Source organism: Anopheles maculipalpis, chromosome 2RL (assembly GCF_943734695.1).
Source record: "Anopheles maculipalpis chromosome 2RL, idAnoMacuDA_375_x, whole genome shotgun sequence".
Lineage (NCBI taxonomy): Eukaryota > Metazoa > Arthropoda > Insecta > Diptera > Culicidae > Anopheles > Anopheles maculipalpis.
Genome location: NC_064871.1, coordinates 67763195 through 67775484, shown reverse-complemented (window position 1 = coordinate 67775484; position 12290 = coordinate 67763195). Strand labels below are relative to the sequence as shown.

General features: G+C 43.4%; 2 protein-coding genes across 5 annotated transcripts in view; one reads left to right on the top strand and one right to left on the bottom strand.

The window, feature by feature from the left end:
• The window catches only part of LOC126568810 (exportin-2), a 487296-nt gene that overhangs the window by 15299 nt on the left and 459707 nt on the right, over positions 1-12290 (bottom strand). Inside the window, exon 8 of one of the 4 annotated variants that reach the window (XM_050225450.1) lies at positions 6337-6350. The exons of the other annotated variants lie outside the window; for them this stretch is intronic. The gene's annotated coding sequence lies outside the window, so the exon portion shown is untranslated. Of the gene's footprint in view, positions 1-6336; positions 6351-12290 lie in introns of those variants that run through there. 4 annotated transcript variants of the gene reach the window in all.
• The window catches only part of LOC126556357 (V-type proton ATPase 16 kDa proteolipid subunit c), a 286536-nt gene that overhangs the window by 225096 nt on the left and 49150 nt on the right, over positions 1-12290 (top strand). The window lies entirely within an intron of this gene.

Genomic DNA, 12290 nt, shown 5'->3' with positions numbered 1-12290 from the left:
AGAAAAATGAAGGCCGCGCATTACGCGTAAACGAGTGAAAATAAGATAGTCAAGTGTCAAAGAACTTGCCGCCACCGAATGCTGCTGATGATGTAGTGTTGGCGACAAGCACCACCTACCCGAGAAACACATAAAAAGGAAGGTGTGAAAATCATAACCACTAAAAGAAAGCAAAGCGCGCGTGTGTAAAATGAAAAGAAAATCATGCTCCTCTGTCGTTGGTGGGGTGGGGTTTGCGATGCACTCGAGCTTGACTTGGTGGGCTGTAAGTGTGTGTGGGATGGGTGAGGAAAAGACAATCAAAAGCAAAAAAAAAACACACACTCACAGACTCATGTTTGATTGCAATGTGTGTTTGTGTGCGAGAGAGTTTTGCAAAGCGAAGCGCGCGCGAGCGAACGATTGTGCAAAAAAAAAAAAAACACCAACCCGCGCATCGGAAAGAGACGCGCGAAACCGGGCGAAATGTGAACATTACATAAATAAATTTCTTGTGCGCTTGGGTCCGCGACCTACGACAACAAAATAAAATTCAATGTACGTTCGCGGCGCGCGTTACTGCAGTGGGAGGAGATGTGGATGAAGAGGGAGGAGAGATCTAGTGGAAGTAGAAGGGGTGCAATACACGCACACATACACAAATGGACGCGTCACGAATAAAAAAAAAACAATCACCAACAATCAACTCCCTCCCACCAGTTTAAGGTGGTTGTTTTTTTTTCTTTGTATGTCCCACTGCGTTCTCGGTCTCTTTTTCTCTTCCACTAAGCTCTCTTTCTTACAAGTGCGAAGAAGAAGAAAGAAACATCGCACATGAGAAACAGCACCGATCAAAGCGAGTTTTTCGATGACGTATGACAAACCGAGTCGAGTGTCAAACGGTGCGCTTAAGTGCGTGCCGCTTTGAGCAGTCGTGTGTGTGAGTAGTGTTGTGTACTTACTCGACATGCATCGATGGGAGCTTGAGAGAGAGAGAGGTATAGTGCGAGAAATAGCTACGGTAATAGTGTGCTTTTTTTTCTTCAATCCACACAGGAAATGAGTCGGATGTGTGGCGGCGACACCACGTGGAGCTACTTCCTAAAGCCGTGTACTACTATTACTACAGGGGTGGCTGATTTAGCGATTTACGGTATAATGCGAAAAGATGCAAAGATTAGTGTTGCTAGGTTTTTAAATCGAACCTGACTGCAACAAAAAACAACAACGAAAACGTTCTTTTGCATCCTCAAATGACATATTTGACAATCGGAATTTAAATTCGATCAGCTTTTTCGGAGGTAAATGACCTGTTTCTCTCGGTCGTTGGGCTAAATTGTGGTGTCAACAAAAATAAAATGCTAGAATCATTTCGACACTTCAACCCCTCATCACGTACGTAGCATATTCCAACATTCCAACAGTCCTTTGCACTGTGTACAAGGCTTTAAACGTTTAACCCTATCCCCTGCAGCTGAGTTCCGGAAAATCAGCACCTGTATCGTACAAAAAAAAAATGGACAAAAACGGTGTAGATGACGACATGCGCAAAAACAACACTCTCAGCTCGTTACGAACTGGTGCGTTTTTTTTTTTTTTTTGCTCATTTGGTTGCTTCCTCGCCCTTTTCAATATGTGCTTGTGTGCGTGTTTTCCAATGCTCCAAAATGTCTGCCCTCAGAGCCAAACCCCCGGAGTGTGTACGTAACATGAAAATGTGCGCTCTTGTACAGTATTCCAAAAATACAGCACACCACAAAAAAAAAGCTTCCCCGTAAACGGCCGGATGTCAAAGCGATTTCCGGGAAAAGACGATTTCCGCCAGACGTCGACAAAACGTGGGCCCGGCACCGTACGATGCCGATGGGTTCCCAACCCAAACCTGACAACGTATAACTCTTTAAACTGTAATCAGAACTCTTTGGGGGAGAAGTTTGTCATTTTTTTTTTTTTGGAGGGAGGATATAGTACTACTGTTGGCAACTTATCAGATAGAAAGTGTTGTCTTTTTTTTTTGTGTAGCTCCGTAAACAGTTTCAATAAAAACAAATCGATATCATCATTTGACACATTTTGCGATAGGGAGAAATAGCTTTCGTGCAAATAAAAATAAAACTCCATTAGCATTAGTACACTCCAAGTTCGAACGGACCAAAACGGCAAGCAAAATGATGCAAGATTCTGATCGTACCTTATAAACGCAATGTGTACGCTGCTACACGCGGTCAGGCTAGCCGGGACAGTGTAGGCTGGTCGATTTAAAATCGCCGTTTGACATTTCCATTCGCTGATCGCGAAGAATGCCGGGAATGGAATGTTTCCGTTGCTTAACCCCGTAAAACGTTTGACTTTGCTTTTTCGGTTGGGAGTTCTGTTTGAATCCCCTTGTTTTTTTTTTTGCGCGCAAAATCTAAACATATTCTCTCTGGTTTACTCCTTCTCATTTTTCTTCCATTTTGCTTTGGCGCGATTTTGTTTCGCTGTCGCGAAAAAGCGAAACAGTTTGTTGATCTCTCCTCCCGTGATATGTTCTGCCAACAATGCGAACAAGAAAAAAAAACAACCCCCAAATCGTTTCGGCTCGGCTTAGCCTCGCCCTCCACACACTGTTCCATCCGTTCCCCGGGAGTTTACTGCTTACATTACAAGTTTGCGTTAATTTTGCATCACTTTTAGTTTCGACACCGGGCAACCGTGTCACTTTGCACTTGCCTGCGCCTCGTCTATTGCTATTTTGGAAAGAATTTTCTTTACACACACCACGCTTGCACATTTTCGTGTGTGCTGCCGCCACGATCATTCGCTGCAATGTTTGTTTTTGCCCAGAGCATATGTGTGTGGTGCGCGCTCTGACCCCGCCGTCAGGGAATTATCCCGTGGGACTTCAACCTACTTTACTTGTGGCGCAACGGTGGTAATGCGTCGTGTAGATGGTAGGAGCGAGACGAGGCCAAGGAAGGTTGTTGACCTTCTGGGATTATATTTATTGCGTGTGTCTCTCTGAGTATGTGATGTGTTAGACCCAGTGTGTGTGTGTGTGAGTACGTTTTGACATTGCGAAATCGTCATCATCAACGGGCGCGCTCACTGCCCCGCGCTCTCTATATTTGTTCTGCATTCTTGACGGACACCCGATGGATCGATGTTAAATCTCGCAATAATCTCTAGCGGGTTTCTGTTTCCATCTCCTCCCGGCCATTGGAAGCAAAGCCTTGATTGGAGAGATTAACTTGTTTCGTGGGGCGAAGTAGTTTGAGAAAGGGGGGGTTGTTTTTTTTTTGTTGCTGTCCTCCATTTTCCACCCACCATGTTCGTAGGGTGAATGTTTATTTACCTTTACTCGCGTGAGATTTAAATAGCTTTAAATCTCTTCCGGGGAGATGGTGTGTGCGCTAGTGGAGGACAGCTGCGATTTAAACTAAACGAAGGAAGAAGAGGGCCCGTGAAGGCGATTGGTCTTCCCCCCCCCATTTCTCGGTTGGTTACAGGGTTGCTGCACAGGGTTGAAGCTTGTTTGCGCGATTGATCCGATTTCATTCCGTTCCGAGGAGCGTACTGATGTTGTTCTTCGTGTAGATCTGTCAGATGATCATGGAATGGATGGGCATTGGGTAGTTACTCGCCGGGAAAAGTTAATGTGTGGTCATCATTCTATACGAATACTATCAACATCAATTGAAGGACTCTATTCGTTTGTGTACTGAGGAGAATGTAAGTTTTAGGAGAGCTTCAGGGCTTCGTTTACATTTTGCGAGGCATTTTTGTGTTGGAAGCTAACGTTGCTCATTCTATAAAACGACAAGCAAAAGCCTTATTACTTAATCTGATCCACACACACACACACCACCCGAACGCGCAATCAATTCTGACAGCGATAAAGCCGACGATTTGACAGCTAGTTGACACGCGGGGAGTAGCCTTCCCACATGTTGTTTATTATGTGTGATGTCATCACACACGACGGCCGGCGACGCCGACGTCTCCTCTCGGTGTCAGTACAAAGTGAATCAGTGCGCCACATACACATGCCGTTCAGTGTCCGAAAGCTATGAAGCTATCAGTAGTGTGCTCTCCTACGCACTGAAACGAGAAATAAAGCTTCACATTCGTGCGCGCGGTGTATGTACACAGGTGTGTTGTGTTATTACCACCGATCGGGAGAGGTAAAAATGTTTACTATGCTCCCCGCGACTATGTGTGATGGCGGCTTACGTGTGTTCTCTTCTGTTCAGCACTGCAGTAGATTGGACTGGTTTGTTGGTGGCGCTTTGTTTCAAGAGCTCTGCTCTTCCCTCGTCCGAGTACGCACTAGTACATGAGCGAGATCAATTTCCATCTCATTCTCATGGCTCTGGTGTGGTCTCTGTATAGTGTATTTTAGCTTTTGACAGTGAGATTAACCGACAGAACAGCGCCCCGGCATGCATCTCCGCCACATCTCAGTGCACTGAAAATACACCCTTACTCGAGAGGAAGCATGAAGCAAAAGAAAAAATAAATAATTGCGTTTATCGGGGGTTTGTGGGGGCCTCATCTTCTGCTCCTCAATCCCTCCCCTTGCCCTCTCCATTTACCTCATTGCCCTTTCTTTGTTTCCGATTCATTTTTTTTGGGGCCACGGTCATAACCGCACAGCGTATACATGTTCTGTTCGAGTGTGTGTATGTGTGCATGGGGTGCCGTGCAAAAGACGGAAAAGACGGCGACCACTGCTCCATAATCATCTCCTCCCGTCGTCACCATGGTATTATCGCGGGTATCGTCTCCCCTGTATATCGCTAGTCGATCGAAATTTGTTGTGTTTCGGCTGAGCGAACGAACGAGCGAGCGAGCGAGCAAAAAAAAAAGGAGGACGACGACGACGGCGACGCACACCGATTGCAATGCGAAGGACATTGACATTCAGTTCAGTTCGCTTTCGACCTCTGCTCGTCCGGATTTCCCACACATGGCCACCCCCCCTACCCTGTTCCGGCGCGCTGGCCTGTCTGCGCGCGTTTTTGTTTTATTTTAGCGTCACGTTACATTCGCCCAGCTCTTTTTCCCCGGCCGATGCACCAACTGCTGGGGGCATATAAAATGTTTTGGGCATCTGCCCCCGCCGTCTGACCGGGAATTTGCGTACTATTGTTGTCTCAGTTCTGATGCATCGATTTTATACTAAAAACTTGAACAAGTCCACAAAAATACGTTATTTTAATGTATCTTTTGCGATCGATAATTTGTTCGAAAACTGTTAAATTTTACAATCGTTTAGTGCTTCTTTTCTTTCCAATTTTATTACTCACTTTTAAAAACTTGACCCAAATTTAACTGCTATTATATCATACTGATCGATTTAAGATCACATTTTCTCCAAAATGTCATAAATCTAGTTATCACTTCATCAAGCGATAAAGCTTCGATTTTAACGTGCCTTATTTGTGTGTGGGTTTTTCGTCTATCTGTCATATTAAAATCTTGCCATTGTTCTCCGGTGCTTCAGTTTGAGATCTCTGCTGATCGGTCATAAAACGGATCTCGTTTGAATAATTTATTCCCAAAAATCTATGTCTGCTGCGCGCGCGCTCTGTCTCCTCTATTCCTTGTTCCCTGTTTTTTTTTAATCGTTTTTAATGGGCCCCGTCTATGATGCATTTCCCCCCTTGCTTGCACCGATGTGTATTGGAGTGTGTCAGTGGTGTTGTGGCTAAGAACTGGTTTTGTTATTTTATTTCTTCAGCCGAAGTTCTAAGCCAAGCAGCAGCAGCAGCTTTAGAAATTCGATCGAATCGTGGACCCCTGGCCCTCAGATATCGTACGGGAAAGGTATATAATTTATGTGCCTAATTAACGACGATAAAATCTTTCGTGGTCAATAATCATCACACAAATGAGTGACGGTTGTCGTAAATGTTTATTATATTTGAACAAAATTTCCATGAACCATCCGGGGTCCGTTTCGTTTTGCTGTCTGCACTGCGCGAGATGAATGATTTGTGGGATGCAGTAAAGACGTTTGTTTTTTAAGATGGACAGAAGCACAAGAGACTGTTCTACAGCTTAAGATCTATGCTTTAGTTTACATGCATCCTAATGCTACGTACTTTGAATTTGATCTTCCCGTACTGTACCGCGTCATTTGAATATTATTTTTTCTGCAAGCTTCCATATAAGCGCGGTGTTATGACCTATTTCTGGTTTTTGCAATGCTACCTTCAACTCTCTACATGGCGGTAACTTTATTTCGGTTCCAATTCCGTCATCTTGCAGGTTTTTTTCCTTTTAACTCTCAATCTCGCAACGATTTTTAATGTCCACCATGGAAGGAAAAGAACTGCACATTTGACAGGTTTTGGTAGCAATAAACTATTTTTTCTCGCTCTCTCTCTCTCTTCATCCTGATCCGGATGGCCTAGTTTTAATGTTTGTTGTTAGTTTTGTTGCTTCTTTTTTTGTGAACCTTCGCGTATCCATATAAATAACTTAATAAAACTAACATCGTGTTTATCCCTTTTCTCTTCAGGTGAGACGAACTTTGCAAATGACGAGTGCAGGCTTGAACAAAGAAAACAAGTAAGAATGAGTTTAAAACGTGCCAAACATTTCGTACCTTTGTTCATTTTACAGTATTGGACAAAGCATGTGCAACTCAAATAGAACAATAAAAAGGATTAGCAAATTTCAATTTTTCGAAATCGAAAACGAGATACTTCGGAGAAATGTATGAGATTTGACGTTTGACGTTCAACCGCATCTGTCAAATCCCATACTTTTCTCTTGCAACTAGTGGCATGTCACTGACCAATGACATCTACCTTACTGCAGCAGTTGACGGTTCAGTAGTTTAGATGTTTTGCTACATATTTATTGCAGCTATCAGCTGTCAAATTAACCGATCACAGCGTTTGTTTTGTGGACAAGAACAATTTTGTTTTGGCCAAAACAACTGCAACTGCTCGCCTTTTTTTAACTGTTCATCGATCAAGAGCTTTAACGAAATCATGGTGATGGACTGGCTGCCCCAATCTTCGGATACGAACCCTATAGAAAACCTGTGGGAGATCGGTATATAGCGAAATGATCATTAAGGTGTTCAGGCTGGTGTCTTTGCTCGTTGGCATACGATTTTAGCGTACGACCAGATTGGTATGGGTGTATCATTGCTCGGCAGATTAGTACGACCATTTTCGGTTTGACGTTTAAATGTTTAAAAACAAACGAAGAAGGAAGGTGTTCTTTACACAAGCATTCTGCTACCAGAGCAGTTCCAAGCTTATGGTTGCAGCACTGATAATTATGCCTCGTATCGGCCCTCGTATGACTCCTGTTAGTGAACTTTAAATTTTGGTAGATCGGGCGAAAACCCGTAAAACAGGAATATTAAACTTGCGGTATGATGGTGATGAGACTGTTTGGCTCAACATAAGAAACCGCTTGCCATTACAATTGTACCGTTTTAATGATGCTTTAGCAGATTTTTGTGAAAAAATATCCTTGTTTACAAATCATCTGTTTATATTTTAATTTGTCACTTTCAGAAAAACGCGGTTAAACAAGCGAGTTCAATTTGTTGCAAGGCACAGTGCAACCAAATAAAAAAATTTTAATTTGTTGGCACGACCAAAATTGACGTTCATTCTCATCTGTCAAATCCCATACATTTCGCTTGCAATTGGTGGCATGCCACCGAGCAATGATAGCCTATTTAAATTTGGTAAACAACACGCGAAGTTGTCCTTGTTTCGTCCAGGTGGAAAGCTTTTTACATATTTTTAATTTTAAATGAATTGTTATTTATATAAAATGATGGTTTTCTTATAATAAACGCAAGTAGGTGCTGTTTCAATCAGCTTAAATAATCTTTCTTGCAATTGACTTATTGTGAACCTTCAATATAGAGTTTCATGATTGGGATTGATTGGTTGCTTATGTTTTGTCGAATATTGTATTTGTTACTCAACATGACGAGATGTTAGCTTCATATCTGCAGCAAAGGATGGCTTATTGCTGACTTACTAAATTACTTATCAGGTCTTATTTGAACCGGCAGTTGTCCATTGTTCCTGTAGGCTTTAAAAAGATCTGGATCGCTCGGTTTCATTCTCAACACATGACCAGCCCACTGGAGCTTGCAAATTTGTTGTACATAATAGAGATAATTGGACTATTCTTGGAACTCTTTGCTTCTGAGGATCTTTTGCTTAAAGTGTAAGTGAATACTGGGACTATAAATGTTCTATAAAGTCACGGATGACGGAGGCGGCAAAGGGTGCCGGTCTTTATACGATAGATCCGGATATTGAATCCAGTCCTGATCGTTTTCCCGTTTTGCAGGATTGATTAATCCTACAAATTAGCCATTGTACAGTCAAACAAGAAGGTGTTCGTTGTGCTGCTGGTAATAATGATAGACAATTTTTCATCTTGTCGCATTAAGACACTGCTCTCCATTTGTTTTTTTTGTTCCAAGTAATTTTTTTAACCCTTTTCATCACAATCAGCAAGCTACTGGGCAAATTACGTTAATCATCAGCAGCAAAAAAATTGAAAAAAAAAACGGGGGAAAAACTCACACAAACCACAATCTAATCACGGTTCGCAATCGTTAGTCCCATTAGGTTTCCCCCGAGCAAGGAAAAAGGAAACGATTTCAGTGCAAAGTCTCTCATGGTGGTGTACTTCATGCGTGCCGTAAGCCACACTGCTTCATACCGGCGGCCGATGCACTTTTAGTGTGCCGACATTTTTTCTGTCTCTGTGGCAGCTGTGTGCGTCAGTGTGTGTTTGTGGTCCCAACTCTTGTGACGGACGTGATTTGCGGGATTGGTTTTTTGCTCTTCTCATTTTGGCCCTCATCTCACCGCGCGGCGGCGGCGGTGCACATCAGCAACAAGATGAACCCCGCCGGTGTGGAAGATCGTTCATCGGTGGTCCTTTGTCTTGTTTCGAATTGCAGGCGCAACTTCACCACCGCCGTCGACCGGATTTGTTTGTTACCTTTTTTTTTTTGCGTTCCACATTTTCTTAACCTCCTTCAACTTGAAAAAAAAAGACGGTCGTTGTTGCATTTTGAGCCAAAGACGACGGTGACGGCAAAATCTTTTGGTTTTTTCGTCTCTTTTCTTGATGGTAAGGAGAGGGGGGGGTTGTGAATGCAACGGTTATATCGAAAACGATTAACATCATGCACCCTAAAACCCCGTACCTGCTTTTGTCTTGCTGTTTTTTGACTTTTGCGCTAAGGCCTTGTTTGATATTGTTTATGGCGCACACCTTCCTCTCTGTAACAGTACCTCGCCGGAGGTAATTATTGAAGCAAAATGAAGTTTTCGTTTTGTCTTCCTTATTGCAACGAAACAGCAAAAGTGTAAACAAATCAATTCGTTGTTTTCTCTCTCTCTCTCTAAATGCATAATGCGGTAATTATTAGCTACGGACGTGTCCGCAAAAGAAACAGAAAAAGAAAACTTTACGAGTATATTATCGGCTAGAGTGCACAAAGAACTGTCCACGACTCTATTCCCTCTGCTTGTGCAATTATACTCAACTGACACTTACAGTGTGACGAAATTATTTTGCATCACAATCGGCTTTGTGTCTTAAGAAATAAAAAAAGATCAGTCACTTTAACTGATGCGGGAGAGGCCTTTGTTGTTCAATTGCTGCAAGGCGGCCTCCTATCCACATCTTCTCTCATGCCGTGATGTTGCTGATGCATTGTATTGTCATTAACGATAGAAGGGGAGCAAAAAAGTGCATCTGCATGATCGCATCGCATTAAATAGGCATTAGTCAAAGTTTTAATGTCGTTGGCGGATGGCTTAATGCACTGTAAGTTTACTAGCTTTGACTGTCTTACTTATTATTGTAATTCATTTCCTTGTTCTGTCTTTTCCATTTCTTGTTTGACTTGTTTATTTAATTTGTATAATTAAAATACACTTCCCGAGAGCATAGGAAATGGATATATCTTCCGATGGTTTTTGGTTTTTGTTTACGGCTTTTTTTTTGCATTAAATCAGTTATTGTTGAAATGCTATCTCCGAGGAAGGCAATTTCGATGCCCAATACAGAAATATTATACTTAACTGACTATCTAGCAACCGATAATTTAAGGTTACTTTTTGCCTCTATATACTGTCGCAAGAGCTGTTAACCCTTTGCACTCGAGCGGCGCCGATCCAGCGCCCGACCGATTTGAAGAGTGAACTCTCTCAAATGGTGGCGTAAGCTCTTCTTCTGGAGTATGGAAATTTCTCTGATAGTAAATTCATACCTTTTATATAAACAAGAAAAATCCAAAAAAGGGGATAAGCCACTGAGCCATCTGTGATTTCTACAGACACTCGTCAAACAGGGTCGAGAGGGTCATATCGCAAGCAGCGGGAGCATGCAACTACGTCGCATTTCGACTGAATGGATAGCGGTTCACGTAGAACTAAAAGGGGCTTTTGTTGTACAAAATAACACACCAACTATTTACAGAGTGCAATAAATGATCAATGTTTGTTGTCTTTGGTATCTAGATGAATAAAAAAGTGAATTTTTATAACTTTTATACGCTTTTTTGGTTATAAATGGCATAAAAGTACCTGTAATATGTTGATCTCTCACTCACTCATGTTGGCCTGCTCTTTTGCAGAGCACGTCGTCGTTATATGGCCCGGTCAACAGTAGATCTCCAGGAAACTCGATCGCTGGCTGCAGCTTCCCATCCATGTAGGCACCCGATCTCCGACAGGTCTCCCTTCACCTGATCCAGCCAACCAACTCGCTGTGTCACTGACGAATACCTTCTTAGCGGGGCATGAGTCCGGCATCCTCATAACATGCCCCAGCCATCGTATCTTGCCGGTCTTTGCTACCGTCAGGATGACCGGTTCTCCGTATAGCTCAGCAAGCTCGTGGTTTATCCTTCTTCTCCAAACTCCATGCTCGAACACCCCGCCAAAGATGGTCCGGAGGATGCGACGCTCAAACACGCCAAGAGCAGCGTGTTTGCATCCTCCGCTCGGATGGTCCAAGACTCGTGGCCATATAGGACCAACGGGCGATTCAGCGCGTAATATATCTCACATATCGTGCGGACTCGAAGTTTTCTGGATCTCAGCAGACGGTGAAGGCCCTGCACAATGCGTCTCCGGATCTCGCTGCTGACATCGTTATCCGAAGTTACGACAGTCCCAAGATAACAGAACTCCTCTACCACCAATATGTTGATCTAATTTGGCCGAAATCGGCTCGAGCTGCTGGATCGCGCAAGCGAAAAAAGCATCGAGTGCAAAGGGTTAAACTGCCATTTCCATTACTGGCTTCTTGGCGGAGTGGAGCCGGAAATGACGTGCCAAGCTTCCCGAGCCCGTAGTTCTGTATTTGTTAATTAAAAATTGGTATGTTTTTCTCAAGTATCATCAATTTATTCTGAATCTCGTGTTCCAAATGCGTTTCCTTCGAGATTAAAATGCTTTGTAATATAAAAAGAGTCAGCCCTCACTACGACGGGGGCGGTCCGGATGGGATTCGAACCTCGGTCATGCCGTTTGGAGACCGGCGCCCTGAGACGGATACACCATTGGGCCCTTCAACATATTTAAATTGTTTTTCCGTCTCATGTTCCACGCACTGTTAGAAGCTTAATATTCGCTCTACTATGTTTGCAGACTCAAACAACTGTATTATCTGTTGCAAACAATAACACACAAATCATGGTTCAAAGTACACAACTGCGTGCGAAAACGCATCACCAGCTTTTTGCCAATGAAAACGTAGAGCAAAACAAATCCGGTCCATATGCATCATCATCATCAATGTCCCTCTCCGCCCTATACAGACCGCTTCCTCTTTCGTGGCGGCGACACTGTCCAACAGTGCGTCGCGCCATGAGACTACCTTCGCTTCTTGCAGTTCTCCTTGTACGTTGCATTCGTTGCATCTGTGGTTAGTGTGAATGTGTGTGTGTGTGGTAGACGGAATGGGGTGGTGGTACGGTTGAACATGTTTTTTTTTGTTTAATAATAAACAGAAGAACGTTCAAAGCGAAGCGATCGAGCGAGCAAGCACACGCTGCAAACTGACGGGATTCCGTCGCATAGTGATGAAAGAGTCAAGTGAGAAAGAGTGCGAGAAGCATGAGCAGCACGTCTCTCTCTCTCTCTCTCTCTCTCTCTCTCTCTCTCTCTCTCTCTCTTTCTTCATCACGCATTTAGGGTGGTGTGTTGTTGATGTTGAGCGGATAGGGTGGGAGAGCGGAATCACGCAGCAAGTGCATCGAACTTTTGACTTTACGCGAGAGAGCGAGACTCTCTCTCGCTCACGGCACGGTAATGTTG